A 17,618-nucleotide genomic window follows, 5' to 3' on the forward strand; every position below is an offset into this window, starting at 1 on the left:
TATAACTTAGTCCTGTAATATATATTTTTAAATGGTATAGTAACGAATTCGCGCACCCATACGTATGAAGACCTTAGTCGTAGTGGGCGAGAAAGTACATTGCAGTACATTGTTGATTTGGCTTTTACAGACAGCATTTGAATGAGTTCTCCAACATGACATTTTTGAAGGAATGATTAAACAATTGTAGCAAGTCATGTGTGCGATTTTTTACTCCTTGCTACCCATTTTCACTTTGGATGTTATGTAGATGCCCACTATTAAACCAAAGAGACCAATAGCGGAACCAAAAATTTCTACGATTAAGATTCGAATTTGCCGCGTCAGTCAAGGCGGCGCCAGAGCCAACAACTCCAACCGAAACACCGCTTAACAAATTGACAGCCAAACCGGCGCCGAACATCACATAGCCGGCGGTCCAACTGCTGTTCATAACGGTTTCTTTGGAGAGAGGAATTTCCATTTTTGACTCTTCCAATAGCCCTGTTAAGACGATGGCGGTGATAAATTGGCCATAAATTGCTACGGCCTAATAAAAAATTCCACAAATAAAATTTTTTTGTTTTGATACGAGGTGCTCGGACGCCACCGTCTACACTACTTGGGCCCGTGGTCTGAATGCCCAGAGCCGCTCCTATCACTGATATAGCCACTGTCAAACCAATTCCAAGACTTCCTCACATATACGGAGAAGTTGAAGTCAAAAACCAGCCCACACTAACACGTTCACCCTTTCCCGTGAATACGTGATAAAAGATAAGTACAACGGATGTTGCCACAAATAACGAGAGGAACGTTTGCGTTATAAGTGTACGTAATTGAGTGACTGCTTTTAAGGACGACTCTTCCCTTATTATTTTGAAGGAGGCACTGTTTCTAGGAGAATAATTTTCAATGACATATGAATAGTTATGTAGAAAAACTTCTTCATGAAAAAAAAAAAGAGGAAAACGCAAACATTTTCGACATTTTACATATAACGTTTCTTGGTTTGTATCGGTCGAACATTTTTATGAAGCATCAGTAACTGACAAACTAAGTTTAGTTCAAACAATTGTATTCTTCTTATGCTATAGCAATATAGTCTTTCTTTAGTCTATTATCAATCACTTTCTAAGTAGACAAAAGTTTACTTTATATTAGCCTCTCTTTGCAGTTCCTAAAGTTCTTCTACTACACTCAACCGATTTTGTTGTTTATTAGTTTAATTAATGACTATTTTCTCTGCTTCAAAATTTTCCCTATTACAGTAGAACACCAACCCCGTTTACCACAGCTTATGATTAGATGGCTTTAGCCCCGCTGAGCACTCACACTCTTCCTTTTAGGTCCTTTCTCGATTCAAATTTTTTATGCCCTTAGCAGCTTGCTTTTAAATATTTGGCTTTTTCATTTTCAAAGACGAGTCTTCCCAATTTTACTCAATATTTGAAAAAGAATATTAAATTATTAAAGGGAAAAATATTTGGCCGGATTTGGTTGCCATATTCTAAAAAACTTTGTGCACTAAACTCACCTGTTACAAAGGAAAGCTTTTTATACATATATTGAATATGAACATTCGACAGAGTAGCAGTAACAATTTTAAATATTACATTACAACACAGTAAAGAATATTATTCCACTAAAAAAAAACAAGAAAAAAGAAAAGCTCTCTACGTTTGCTTTGTGTTTTGATACCTCATTGAAATTTCTTTTGCATACACCATACCACATAATATACCTTCATCATAACACATACATACTCGATACCAGGCGCACCAAAATGTATTGATACATGTTTCAATTTTTGAATAAAATAAACTTTATATTCGGTAACGCGATAAGGTTTCCTAACACCAAGCGTAAATTTATCTTGCTATGGCGATCCTACATAATTTGCGATTTCCTTAAAATACATGCATGGCATTATATGCAATTTTTCGGCATATGATAGTTCCTTAACTTGAGAGTTCAATCAACAAATCTGTACTCGACCCGTCGACATCGTACTTATCGTCGTTTTTCTTATTATTATTTTTTCTGCCCAACTTCACGGCCTCAATGAATAGTGGCACAGACTTGTTGAATGTATTATGTGTTTGGATATCTAACAAGTAACGGTAGCTTAGAGAACATTTTAAATTATCTCACGATAACCAAGTTATCAATTCACTTTGGCATACCTTGTGTAATGTGAATTGTGTTACGCTATGTTAGAAATTCTTGACTTTCGACATTTTTTAATGAAATTTTATACGAAAGGGAAAATTTTTCTGGTACTTTGCTACGTAAAACTCATTCATTTTTAATATACACAATTTAAGGCTTAAATAAGTTTGGTAGGTACGTTCTTTGCACACATACACCCACATATACGCACCCGTATACACTGTACTGTTGTACGTATTTACACATATTCATTTGGTTACAAGCTGCCTTTCATATTTGTTTGCTTAATTAGATAAAATGTTGAAGATGAAAGAGGAGAGAAATGTTTTTTTTTTTTTTTTTTTTTTTTTTTTTTTAATGAGTTCGTAACCGTTGCCGGGGTAGTTTTAGACACGTACACAAGAATTCCAAATGAATTTGTATATATAAATATGTGTGATTATTAGTGGGGGGAAAATTGTTATAATATATTTCTATAAGCAAGTGCCTGGATACGTGTGTGTGTTTTTGAGAAGAAATGCACAATTATTTGAAAGTAGTAAAGTGCGTAAGAGTATCTGCGTTAAACCAACTAGACCATCACACTTGAAATCAAGTCTGGTTGAAAGTATTCTCTTCCTGTTATTACGAAAGCTAGTAACCGTTACGATACTTTTCTTGTTTTTTCATTCTTTCCTCTCCAATCGTAAAACCACTGATACTTCGCTAAAAAGTATTGAGCTTAGAGAGCCCAATATTGAAAAGAAATGCGTTCTTATTAAAAAATAACATAACGAAACCATCCTTACGTAATCATTGGGGTTACCACGAATGCAGGAGGAGGCTTGGCCTTTACAGTAACGGTTTAGTTGACCTTCTCGATTAATTCTAATGCATCATATACATGCATCATATACATCATTTTTCGCAAGAACTTTCTGCTAATATTTTGACTTCTCGAACTCGATATTTTCACCTAATGAACTATGTGATGACCAAAATTGTTCCTCATCTTGGTCCCACACCGTTTAAGTATATATATATATTCATATATATATATATATATGTATATCGTATTGTAGGATTAAATTAGAATTTGCTTTAAGTCAACTTCAAATAACAAACCAGCCAATCGGCAAATACAATCTAAAAGAATGCCTTTGAGGAAAATCGAAGATTCGAAAATTCGTTCTTCATTTGTATCAAACTATGGACGAGTGAACTGCACTCTGTAGAAGTAGTTAAAATTAGCAAAATGTGAGTTAAGGTCACGGAAACAAAGTGAATGAGATGATAAAAGTATAATCTTATTATATAACAATTAGAATAAATGCGAGAATATTAACTGGTGCAAAAAAAAAAAATAATAATAATAATAATAATAATAGAGTCGGATGCGTTAACTAAGGTGGATTGTCAAGAAAACTCCGATAAATAGAAGGATTATTCAGTTTAGGTTAACTAGATTATAAGTCAAACTTCAAGTGATTCGATCACTTGTCGATGAAGGTGAAGTAGTTGATGGTATTACGAATGGGTTTTCGTTGTGGTCAACTTTTTCCAAAATACCATTTTGTATTTCTATTGGCAGCTTAATCCAGTTGATCTCTAGACAGCAGAAGTGCTTAAGTGCTTTTGCTTTTCATATCTCATTAATAATAAAGAGCATGGTTCCGGGAATAATTTGCAAGTCTAGTAAAATGATATTTTATTATGAAGCGATGTTCTGCAAAAACTTTGTTCACCTTTACGATGCCCAAGAATAAAAATTGTATTAAATTTTAGAACATTTACTACCTTCAGCGTGCATCCTAAACTTTTTCGACCTTTATTAATTTAAAATTACGAATAGAAACCTAGAGCATCTAGTGAATCGTAGGCTCACCACTTTTTAGAGGGTTGGATGTTAGCGAGAAGTTTAAATTTAATTCGCACCGACAGTTTGTTCATAGTTTTTTATTTAATTTATTTTCTTTTTAATTTTTGGAAAATAAAAAATCAAACATAGAATGTTTTACCCCGAAATTAAAATGCGTTATAGGTACTGTTAGCTGCCTCTCTGTTTAACTTTCGTGTTACCAGAAAAGAAAGCAAGTATTGCTTGTATACGTTTGAGGTATTGTTTGGTTTCAGTTCACTCGCTTCGTACTGTTCCATTTACCTCGCCTTTGTCCGCGTTGTTGTTCTGAGGTCGGCCATTCATTCATTCGTATGGATATTAAAAGTGTTTTTCCTCCTTATTTACATTAACGTTTGTTGTCGTTTCGCAGCAGATTCATTTTTGCTATTCCATTGGGAGCTTACATTAAATTGGTTTATTTTACCAGAGCATTGCGCTTTTCTCATTTTCCCACACGCACACAAATGCTGAAACACACGTATGTTCTTATAAAGAATATTTATTTATATATATAAATAAATATCTTAACTGAAGGACTTTTGTGTGCTCACTGCATACGTATTATTGCGTTTTTCGGTTAAGTTGTTCAGCTTTTCCTTTCTCTTTTTTTTTTTTTTAAGTTTTACTGTTTGCGGGCATTACGAGTTCTTCCGCTCTTTTCAATTAAAAACCAGTAACAGCATTGCAGTCGAGCAAAGCCGTCCTTTTAATACCTTAAACCATTTCATTTAACATAAATTTTCATATATTTTCTTGTTAAAATATCAAAAATTCTATTTTTTCTCATGTAGAGGCATGCTTCTCATGGGAACCGAAGTCCCAAAAATTAACTAATTTAATTAAAGTTAATTTCTAAACTACTGCCATTGACCGATATTCATTATAAAATATTGAAAAATATAGCTTTTGATCACATGAAAGCTAACTCATTCATGCGAAACCTTATGTGAGATGTGGTACAAAATGAGTACCTATAAGGTCCAGATTCAGTAAGATTAATTTCTATGTCAAATTTTTACCATGTGCCACATGAAGATTCAGTCCTGGTAGGAACAAATATGTTTATTCAAAAAATTGCCTCATCCGATCCAAATCAGAATAACGAAATGCTATGTTGTTGTATGGGAGTAGTAATCCGAGTTAATTCCTTTCAAGCAGGATTCGTCCTTGTCACAAGACGCGTCAGTTTGCTAACGTCGGACAGAATATCTGGAAAATTTCGATATACAGAGGCAGACATACATCAAGTGGACAGAGGGACAGACTAGGGAAAATTCCTTTCTTATAAGACTTAACCTCTAGTAAGTCCATGTGAGTGTTACGTACATGGATATAAACTTAATATATCCTGTATCACAAATGGTGTAGGGCATAAAATACGAAGCAAGAAGAGGGGATGAGTTCGAAAGTTCTTAATGTTTTGCGGTGTCTAAATGTCTGACTTTGCTACATCTCGAAAACATGTATGTGTGTGTCCATAAGAAATTAAAAATCATGTTTTCACTTTATGCAAATTGCTCTGAGTTGTTTAATTTTATTTATCTTTCATTCTTTTTTTTTTTTTTTATTTTTCTTGCGCACATTACTGGTCCCAATGTGATGATATTTTTCACTAAATGGCGCTAAACATGGAAATATGCCTTGCATAATGTAGCGCTTTGCGTACAGTCACGCTGGGGAAAACTTTACATTTCGTTGAAAATTCATCTTTTTTCCTACAGCCGCAATTCTAATGATTAGCTGTCGGTAAAGGGCAGTTATAAAAATTATGTACACAATGCGTAAACTTCTCCCGTTAGCCTTTCCCAAAACCAAAGCGTAAAGAAATGAAAAACCATGGCAGACAATTTAACAGAATTTAAGTAAGAAGTGGAAATCCGATTTCAAGTTTGTTCATGATCATGTTTCTTTACTACAAAAGTTACACAATGTCTCGTCTCCTTGCGAATGCATACAATGTATAAGAACGAAACAAATATGAAATAAGCGGCTGAGCAAACCTTTTCATACCTTCCTTTGTCTTGCAAAAGCAAACGAGAAAACTTATATTCGATTTATAAGATGTATTATCTTCTTGTTGATTGCTCGCTATTGACTTTTAATGAAACAAAATATATCTTCTGCAAATCATGATTATGAACATCATATCTATATTTATCGTTTATGGATGAAATGTAGAAATGATTCTGTTGTGAAATAAAGTGAAAAATATGTTAAGCCTGAAACATCACTCTTTCTGCATAAGCGAAAGAAGACATTATTATTCCTATATACAACAGTACATTTTATTAATCTAAAAACGCGAATAAAAGATATCGCTGCAATCCGCTTCTGTAACTTGATGCCAGTTAAGTTTAAAATTAAAAGCTATCTGCGGTATACGGTATCATAAGCTGTTTTCTTACCCATTTTTGCGATTACTAAGGTAGAATAGATACTCAAACAAAGTAAAAAGAAATTCGCCCCCAGTTTTCTGATTAATATAAAATATCATGTAGCAAATTGCTAAAAACATTGCTGAGAATATGAATCGTGTAAATCAAAAATTGGTGAGCTATGACAGTTTCTTACTTTCCCGAATTTATAATAAGATAGTTACTTCTGTTGTTTAAGATACGTGCGTTCTAGTCATTCTTAATATGATATTGAAATTTCTAAACATATGTTATATTAATCGTTCACACTATATATGACCGCGAAACTCTCATCATAGGCTGGCGTCAGAAATTTCTCTCAACGTACCTTTTTTAAGAGTTGCAAACACAAGTGCACTACTGGCAATTTTCACTGTTTTTTAAAGAAGAGAAATTTCTTATAGAGTAGCCATTTTAAAGTATTCGTGGTACTTTTAGACGCCTCGTTGCATCTTGGTCAGCTTAGACTGTTGATAGCATTAAAGAAAAACTAAATAAAAATAATGTTGTACGTAACGTTTTAAACAACAAGTTGAAAAACCAAGTAAAAGCAGGGTAGTGGGCCACGGCCCACCATCAATCATCCTACGTCACCCCACAGTTATTCATGTGACTTCTTTTCCAAATGAGGAGAATTGAGAAGTGATCGAAAAATTCGTCCGATCCGAAAAATTTTCAATAGCCTTCGTGCATAGGACAAAACTTGTCTTTGTATCAAATTTCATCAAACTATCTTAATTTTTCGAATTCTTATCTGATGTTTGCCAATACGATTCTGAAAGATAATAAACATCGAGACTATCCCTTGAGTTAGTTGTTGTGCTTGGCAGCAAATGTGACAATGTATATAAATATACTTTCCTTGTTTATTATACGAATCACACCTCGCCTCTCGTCGCTTATATGCCACAACATGAATATTTAGAAAATATGTTGAGCTCTTGTTGGCGAGTCAAAACGTCAGTGTTTGCGGGTTACAATCTCAAATACGATAGAGCTTTCTTTGGTGGCATTTATAGGGATAATCACCTAAGTTATTGGCCATATTTAAAAACAAAAAAAAAGAAAATTCTCTGTCCTGCAGAAGTTTATCTAACACAATTTCTTACCTATTTGGATCACAAGATACTAAAAAAACGATGTCTGGTGTTCGTAATTTTCCTAAGAAAATTGTCACACGAGTGGTTCTAAAAAGTGAATAGAACGTAAAGAAAATTGAAAAAATTAAGTGAAGGGATAATAAGCAAATTTCTTTGTAACTATTATCGTAATTATGAAGACATAGGCCAGCAGCTAAAATGAGCATAATGATCATGAGCAAGGGAGTTTATAACATAAGCGTGCGTACAATTCGACCGAAGGGCACCTGCTGCAATCACCTTGCTCCATAATATCGCCAGTAACCACTTCCTGCCGGCAGCAAGAGAAATTTACGCTTTTACGAATGTAATCAATTTTTTTCTAATCGCATTTAGGGAATTATCAGCAATATCGAGCTGCACGGATAATAGAGGATAGCTCAGCCAAAGAAATAGAAATTCGTGGTATTACTATAAAAGGCTTCCTCTCTTGCTTAATGTAAATTTGAAAACAGTAACCATTCTATTATAAAGTTGGGTGATTGAGATCGAATGACTTTGTTCACGTAGATGAGCAATTAAAACTTTAGGTAACGAAGGAAGGGGACTTTTAAAACAATGTGGACGAACGAACGTATTTTTTTGTATGTATCCAAGAAGACAATAGAAGAGAACTTTTTATAAATTCATTAATTTATTTAAAATTTCTAATGAAATGCAATTTTAATAAGCAAAATAACATTTCGCAAGAACAACTCCACAAAAACATATCATTAACTCAAATATTTAAATGCGAAATTTTCTATAGTATAAAGAGTCTTTTGAATATAATGAGCCATTAAGATTTATAGTCTAAGGTTAACCGCACACAAATGAATATCGTATTTTATTAAAGTCATTTATCACCAAACCAATAAATTGTGCCGGCTACCATTGCATGGAAAAACCAAACATTGATGGTTAAAAATCAAATTAAATTAAAACAACCATATAAATAAACATTAAATTATGCGAGCGAATGCTCTCTCTCTCTCTCTCTCTCTCTCCCTCTCTCTCTCTCTCTCTCTCTCTCCCTCCAAATTATTATGAAATATCTTAAACAATTAAAATGCAAAAAGAAAAATTTCTTTCCTAATAAAAATTATACTCAGTTGGCCATACTGGCGAAAACAATACAATTTTTACTTTTCTAACTTTTTTGGTGAATGAGAAGTTTTTCAACTTTTCAAAGCAGTTCACTGGTGTGATCTATGACTGAATGGATAATTGCTTAAGTATATGTTTTCGAGTTGAGGTTTTAGGATATTATAACAATGCCCCATGCACAGGCATACATACACTCTTACTTACTTACTTACTTACTTTGCTATTGTGGTATTTGTGCCAGCCAATCTGTTAGTACTGGTACAGGATATCAGTGGGCAGAGCGTAATGGTGGCAGACAGGATATTCCTTTTTAAATAAATAGCAAATACTATTATTACCATACCAACCAACCAACCAACCAACCAACCAACCAACCTACCGACACTAACGTACAAATTAGTGTAATAAAACTTGTCCGAAGTATGCTTTCGATTCTTTTAAAGGAGAAAAAGAGTGAGAGGAAGATGAAGAGGAAGATAAACAGGGAGTTGGAGAGGGAGTGGGAGAGAGAGAGAGAGACAGAGAGAGAGAGGAAGGGAAGAGAGCACAATTACCGATGGCATTAACAGGCCAAAATACCGATATCAACACAAGCAGCCAAAGCAGAAAAATATAGATTAAAAAAAAAAAAAAAAAAAAAAAAAAAAAAAAAAAAAAAAAAAAAACAAACTAACATTTCTATGTTATTGTCAATGGTGCCATAAGTTTTTAAGCTCTGCTTAATAGTTTTGTTTGTAAAGTTATATTTATATGTACTTTTCTATTCCCATTGGGGGAAAAGTAACAAATTTGGCAAAAATAGGATACACTGAAATCAAGTTTTTACATTTAATTTGCTGACGAAATCTGCAAGCGTTTGATAGGATATCAGTAGAATTGCGACAATGGACAACCACAGTTAAGGAAACGTCTTCGAGTAAAATAATATGAAATGCTTAAGTCCTATCAAAATAACGTGATCTCAAACATAGCCCCGTGCTAAAAAGAACAGAGAAGCTTCTGTTAGTTTTTGTGCAATGTGCAGATACATGGAAAGGAAACTATAGATTCTTCACAGATTCTTAATAATCTTTAAAATGCACTAAGAAAAGTGTATATTTAAAGAAAATTCTGTAATAAATAAACAATTAAGAAATTATCATAAAAAACCTTAAACAACACCTTTAGCGACACCACTGGGCGTTTTCACTTGCAGGGAAAATTAGAAAATTCAATCAAAAGGCAAGAGTAGCTATAAGCTCCATAATATACATAGAAATGCGACCTTTCCTTTAAAGAAAGGTGTCCATTTATAAACGTTAATAACCTGGGTCAAATTATACACGAAGTGAGACAAAGTCCTTGAGCCCAAAGCAAGCAAGAAAGTTAAAAGATGGGACAAACAATGCTCTAATACCTACAAAGCATTTATTTTTCTCGTTTGATGAAATTCTTTTTGAGCCCTTCATTAATGAATTTTGCCAAATATTAAGGTGACATCGGCAATCTTTAAATAACAGAGCAACTTTGTCGTTATCGTGGCTTTGTTTGCACGCAAACATTTTGTAAATTTGGTCTACGATCGTGCATGCTCTAAGGAACAATCGGTGGACAGAGGGAGCGTTAGACATTCGAATCTTAAGTTACTAAAAAATGTATGCACGTAAAACTTGCTTCATAATAGATCTCCATATTTTTAGACGTAATCAGATTTCCCAATGGATTTTAAGTTATATTCTCCCAAGAGAATATTAAATAAAAACATTCCCATGAACACGATAACATTTTCGTACGTCATCCAAATTTAGATGTAAATCCGATCAATGAAGTCAGAGCCAGTAAGGCCCACCATATTTACAAGAACGTGGATTCTGTAAAGATAAAGATCCATTAATATTAGTAAATCAATATCCGATAAGTACGCAATAATGTTTTACATTACCTTCATGGATAGCATCGGTAGAGTACATGAAAAACAAGCATCTAGCACTTTGAATAAAGAAAATCTTTGTTTAAGTAGAAGATCGCTTCAAGAGTAAAGCAAAATATGTAAACGTAATGAGGATTTAGGTAATACGTTACTCAAAACTACTAATATCAGTATATTCATTAATTTTTTACCCTTGAGCACTGTTTGCTTGGAATAATCAACAATGTTGGCTGCATGTAAGACTTAAGTTCGGCGAAACAAGGTACATAGATTTTTTTAAACATTTGCCTCTAACAGCTTAGGAGTTTTTCAACTATTTTGACTACTTTGGTTAATGTTGAAATTTCGGACGGTTCGAATATAAATATTTTCACTCGTATTTATTTTCTTTACGTGTATTAACTATGACAAAATAAAATAAAAATATTATTGTCTTTTATGCATTCCTCCGTTTTCCGTTAGTACCTTTGGAGCTTACTGCTTACTGCCTTTGCTAGTACTTTTAATGATTACAATGCCTCTTTTTCCGTTTCCTCTTTTCGATGCATTTACAACCTAAGCAAAATCTGTAAAACACTTAAAATACTACTCTACCTAACAAAATTCATACACGTTATGTAATAAAAGGGAAGTTTGGGACAATAGACATTTACGTAATTTATCGCAATGGTCGCGGCTTCAACACAACACCAACAACAACGGCAACAACAGCTACAATAATAATAACGTGGCTGCAAACTTGACGCTTTGGTAATCAAGTGAGTTGTACGTAAAAGAAAAGTTGACACTTAAATTATATTAACGTCGCAGCTGTTTCATGTACGTTTTACTGACTTTGTTGCCAAAAACCGCATCGCAAATCATTTACAAATCTTGTCTCTCAGCAAAATGAAAATTTTTGTTAATTGAAATCATGAATCATAAATTTTTTTTTTTTTTTTTTTTTTTAGAAAAAAGAAGAAAAAACCATTCGTTATAATTACTCAAAACTGTTTGATAGCGAAAATGGAAAAACCATGATTTACTCTCATAGCGATGTTAAATGAAGTAGTTTCCTTTAAAAGAGGTCAGGTTATTTTGTACTGAAGGTCTACATTAAACTTGGAAATATTTTAGTTAAATGTGATAAGATGGATTACTTAGGCTGGCCATTGTGTGATAAATAAGGTAACCTTGCATGCCAGCTATAACTTTATCAACACCATACTGCCTCACCAAACCTGATCGAAAATCGAAAAAAGAATAGAAAATTAAAAATCCGTAACTCTATGGTTTATCCACACAGTTAAAATGAAAAAACTGTTAAATTCAACATACATACAAACGTACATCATATATCCTTCGTTGTCATAACTCTATCATCCTCAAGTGCCTATAATGAAATTTGTTCCTTGTCAAAAGTCTCAAGTGAACCATTAATTTCTCTTCGAAGTTTATTATTATCCAAGACCATCCTCGGATTCGTATCTGATTTATATTAAATGATAATTTACGATACTCCGTCGAACCTGAGATAACGATTAAAATACCGAAGGACAAAGCAGATATTTGTCAAAAATTAAATACGGACATCATATCATCATTCGGGTCAAGTAAGATCCGTGATAATAATTTTTCATATTTTTCTGCTTACAACCGACAAAAAATTGTTTCAAAGTCGGAGTGTTGTGAACGCGACAACATTGTGACAGATAGGCGTAAAAGAATATCGTGCTACTGTGATATGATTTTTTAATAGGAAGAAAGGTTTTTTCGATTTCATTTTCGGAAAGCTGAATATTTTAAGCCTCATCTATCTTTAAATAACGACAGTCAACATTAATTAACAAATGGAAGTTTTAGTGGAAGACAAACATGAAGTTATTTAAGGCGAATAAATCGTTGGCTCTATTTATTTATTTTTTTTTATGTTCCGTAAGCTTGAGTATGAGTATGCAATAGAAATGAAACCATTTACTGAATGAATTAATGAACGCATTACGCGTTGAATTAAGAAAGCTATGGGAAAGGGTGGAGTAGAAATGTTGCTTTTAACCACACTACACGTTATAAAAAGTAACATGCTGTGAATGAAGAAATGGCTTTTTCGGTTGCCAAAATCGCAATAATCATTGCTGTCAGTACAAAGCTGAAGCACATTTCTGCATTACTACCATTACACGTACGTACGTACAGTAGTTGTTTTATCTATCTGCATGTGTACGTATGTTGTGCTCATAAATTATGAATTTTTATTTTTTGGTTTCTTGTGGTTTTACGAAGTTGTTTATATCTCAACGACCACCAGCGGTGTTGTGGACACACTTTTTAAGCATAATTAAATTTTCGGTAAACGATGATTTTCTTTTTCTGTTTCTCTCTTGCTCTAACACTGAAAATTAATATTTCTTGCCAACAAACATATTAATTATCCTGAATATTTAATTTTTTTTTTTTTTTTTCGGATTCGCCAGCGCACACTACCTTTTAATTTATCTAAATACAAATATAAAAATTCTGGCAGTAGCAGACACAATTATATTTCATGTCTGATTTTATAGTCTAGCAATCGCGCAGTTATTTGCCGTCATCATCATTTTTTAACTGACTTTACACTGAATTACTTATACGACCGTAAAGAAGTCAAGTATATGACTGCGTTTTTTATACAAGGACAAGTGTATGTAGGTATATGTTTGCATTATTTTTTCGCTTTTTCCTTATTCTTCTTTTCTTTAGCAGTCTGGGCTTTGTAAAATTTTTATTTCAATGTTTCAGTTGAATAACAATAATAAAAGTTGTGCAGTTTTACATTGTTGGGTGCTTTGTTGTTAGACTGGTTTGCATTTGTTGATTTGTTTATTCGTTCGCTTACTGGTTTGCTGACTGGTATCACAAAGCTTGGGTTGACAGAAAATGGCAGTTGGCATATTTTACAAAAATCAGTTGAGTACTTAAGTAGTTGTATACCAATCCCAGACGTCATCCAGTATTATGAACGAATGGATAAATAAAATATAAGAAAAACACTAAATTTTTCTTTTTGATTCCGGTCAAAGGAAAACAGTGACGATGCAACCTTATTCTTTAGCACCTGTGTGCGCGACACGTACAATAAATTGTGCACACAAAGCTTTGTAAAAATCTCTTAATTTTTCCCTTTTTTCTTTGTGTTAAGCACATTTTATGGTTTTAAGTTATTGCTAACTTTTCTTAAATACAAAAGCAATTAAAGCCAATTGTTAAACAATTATAAGCCTAAGGTTTCCATTTGTGAACGGATCAGTTTCGAAGAGACACATTTTAAGCGTTGCACGCCTTGAATCACCTAATTATGTAAAACAGAGTATTCTACATTTATAATCAAAGGTTATCCGCGGGATTTTTAACTTTATTTATACGAATATAGTTGAGAAAATTGCCTTAATAATAACGAAAAACATCAGTCAGCTTAAAAAACTTTTGAATATATAGTAGAAAGGAAAGAATGTAAGGTTGTTTTAACTCACTTATAAATATATTGGACGATTCTGTAATCTATTTCCTTCATTTATAGAGGTTGGAGCAGCTAAGCTGCATTTCTGGACAGAGGAGAAAACTTAATATAAGGTTTGTGACGATCAACTTGAAATTTAACCCAGACTTATACAAACGTTACTGAGCTTTAATAAGAAGTTTCTACGTAAGTCTGTCGCCAAAGGCAACGTCCACGTCAAATGCTTTACAACAAGCAAGTATCAGTCGAACTTTACAATCGAATCCTGGTAAATTTTCGAAGGTTGACCTTTAGAAAGGAGCACTTAAATAGGAGGGGGAAAATTGATACACATAAGAGATTTAATGTCTTCCAGGACAAGTCGAATTTTTTACTGTAACCATATAAGGATGATGAAAAGCATTCACACTGGCCTAGGATAGAGGTATACTAACTGTAACCTTTCATTTACAACAACCAGATATACAAAAATTTATTGTTCGTTTACAACAAGCAGATAAACAAAAATTTACATTTATTTTCATAGACTGTATAACTTTTTCAATTAATTTAACCATTACTGTCGCTAAGTAAAACTTAGAACAATGATCGCAGAACTGGCTAAGCGGGATTGGCAAAAATTAAACATTGAAATAGAGAAGTGAAGAGTGGAAAAGAATGTCTTTAGTGCACATTTAAAGCAAACTGTTTTACTGGTTCAAAGTAAAAGTATCTTGGGACTTTAGATGAACTTAGACAGTTTGCCTGAGTGGGCAATAATCTGCTCGACTAACACCGTAATACTCGCTCTCGAAAATTTGTGTTCTGTATATTGAACACAAGTAAACAAAGCAGGTAAACGGGCGGACGGACAGACGAGCTGAGATTCATTCAATAAAAAGAGGCTTTATCTCAAGTCCCCCTGAGTGTTGCATACATCGGCACAAATTTAATATACCCTTGTACCGTAAGTGGTGTAGGGTATAAAAATGTACATAAAAAGTCCATTCCAAGAAGTATGCAACTTTCTTGCTCTTGCTCTTAACTATAATACCGTTGTAAAACATTGTAGCATTCAATTCTGCTATAATCTTCATGAGGCTTTAGTTAAGCTAATAGATAGTAAAGAAATTTTATGTTTCATCGCTATGTTGTTTTGCGTCGCGATAGAAAAGAAAACTTGGTACAGAAAGACAGGCGAAGCTAATGCAAGCCAAAGTTGTACGCTAAGCGACATCTAAACCATGTTCTTTCTGATATGGCAAATGCTTTAACAAATACAGAATACTTTATTGTTTGATAGTAATCGTAAAAATATTTTTAGAAACAAAAATTTCCATTTATTTATATAAGTCTATCATATTTTAGTATTAAAGTAAAATCCTGTGTATCGGACGACAGTAAATTGCGAAAAACATTTAATATATGTATAGAGGTTGGCAAAATGAATATTATAAACAAATACAAATACAATATGCAAATAACATTGCAACACAACCAAAAGAATGAATGACTAAAAAAAGGTACTGCAAAGCCAACAAACAAAGTAAACATTTATGTTTTATGTTAATGAGAATATATGACTGTGAATGTTAGTATATAATCATAATGAAAAAAAAAGCAAATAACATAAAATGGACAATGGTATGTAATGGGAGCTCGTCCTCTTTCAATCGTTTGTTTATAGTCAAAATGCTGCAGACAAGTTTTGTTGTTACAATGAAATGAAGAGTACACGACTTGTGTCGTGTTGACCGTTGTGTTCACATGAGAAACGTTTCGATCCGAAAATGCTTATTACTGCGTGTGTAAATTGTGTAAAAGAAATGATAAATGCGTCGGCGTTTTGTTAGCGGCAGCGTGCGGTTACAATTTACATAATTTTAACATACACAGTTATTATTCTTTCTGACATACGTACATGCATGCATATGCATATAGACCGAAAAACACAGACAGACAGACAGACAGATAGGTACACGCTCTCCCTTGCTTAACTTCCGCAGTGATTGCTTGGTAGCGGCATGTTGCCACCAACAGCCTAATAATAAAAATAGTGTCTCCACATTATTGATATACTGCATGTGTGTGTGTGTGTGTGTGTGTGTGTGTGTGTGCCGGTGCGTGGGTATGTATATGCCTTGTCCTGTATGTGTGCATGTACTGTTTATATATTCACGTGCATATATTCAATATAGCTACTGTGTGTTGGTTCGTAATTTATTGTTGGTATTGTTGGTTTTTCTATACCTCTTTTTTTTTATTTTTTTTGTTTGTCCGCTTGTATCAGTATTGCTGCTTTTTACTTTGATTGTTGATGTTGTTGTTATTAACCAATAATAGCTTTCTCTGTCTCTGTTTCGCTTTCTCTTCTATGCAGTAGTTTACCTTCTTTTTTCTTTTTTTTTTTTGTATCCATTTTTGGTTTTTTTTGTTTGTTTTTTTTTTTCTATCCTTTTTATCCGCTTTTATTTGTGTTTATCATTATGTTGAGGCAGGCACATATACTGGATTTTTGTTGTTGTGGTTATTTTGCAAATAATTGACAATTTAATTTATTTAAGTGGTAAGTGTAACAAACAACAACAATAACCAAACAACATATTGTATGTGTTTTGCATACATGAATATGTTACACTCTGAATAACGTTTATGCGTATGCCTGAATATATTTATATGAAATGTATGCGCAATCTTGTAGCATATTGCATTGTTACCGTTATGCATACATATACATATGTATGTAATTAGTGTTGATTTTGTTGTAACCATTTAAGAATTTTAATTCATTAATTAGATGATATATGCAGAGGGAGATTAATTGAATCGATAATAACTTAATTAACTTAAGACTTTAAAAACTTTTTTTTAATTACAAATCAATTGCAAATAACCGCATTTAGCTCATATACAAGAAGCATTTTTTAATAAACATGATTTAAGTTTAATAGTCAATTAATCAATATAAATTAAAAAGAAGGTTTTTCCCTAGGGAAGATTCCAAGCTACTGCGACTCGCAACTTAGTCTAGATTTCTGACATATAGGAAAACAGAAGAAAAGCAAGAAGCATGGACTAGTGGATTTTACATCTTTAGAGCGCAAATATCTACTTTGGCACTTTCCCATTATTTTTACGTATATTTAATGAGTCATTTGTATTGGTTGCATATCCAGCTCATGTTATTATTAGGATAAGTAAATAATTCATCGTTGCAACGTCGAATAAGCTCTTGCTGTTTCATAAGAGCGAGAGCGAGTAGATATGTAGGGCAGTAAATGTGACTTCTACATCGAAAGGATTATCTTTTACCTTGACTCATTAATATAAGTTATATTACAGAGAGCACCATACATTTTTGAAGAATGGAATGAGTCTGTTTCTGTACTGCAAGCCGCCATTGGTACGAGATTTTTTAGCTTAAATCAAAGGATAGTGCTTCTGTCTTGTGACATGTGATTAAGCGAAAAAACGCTGATCCAAAGATGATGAATCAACAACATTGACGGTAAGACTGAATAACCAAAGTATCTCAATTTAGGTGTGCCAACTACACTGTCTTATGAATTGCTCCAAATATAGTGAT

The 17,618-nt window shown here is 33.2% G+C and overlaps 1 pseudogene; it reads right to left on the reverse strand.

The window, feature by feature from the left end:
- Positions 1–210: 210 nt before the first annotated feature.
- LOC119635422 lies at positions 211–4,476 on the reverse strand (annotated as a pseudogene).
- Positions 4,477–17,618: the final 13,142 nt, after the last annotated feature.

This window comes from Glossina fuscipes, unplaced genomic scaffold (genome assembly GCF_014805625.2).
Source record: "Glossina fuscipes isolate IAEA_lab_2018 unplaced genomic scaffold, Yale_Gfus_2 26, whole genome shotgun sequence".
NCBI lineage: Eukaryota > Metazoa > Arthropoda > Insecta > Diptera > Glossinidae > Glossina > Glossina fuscipes.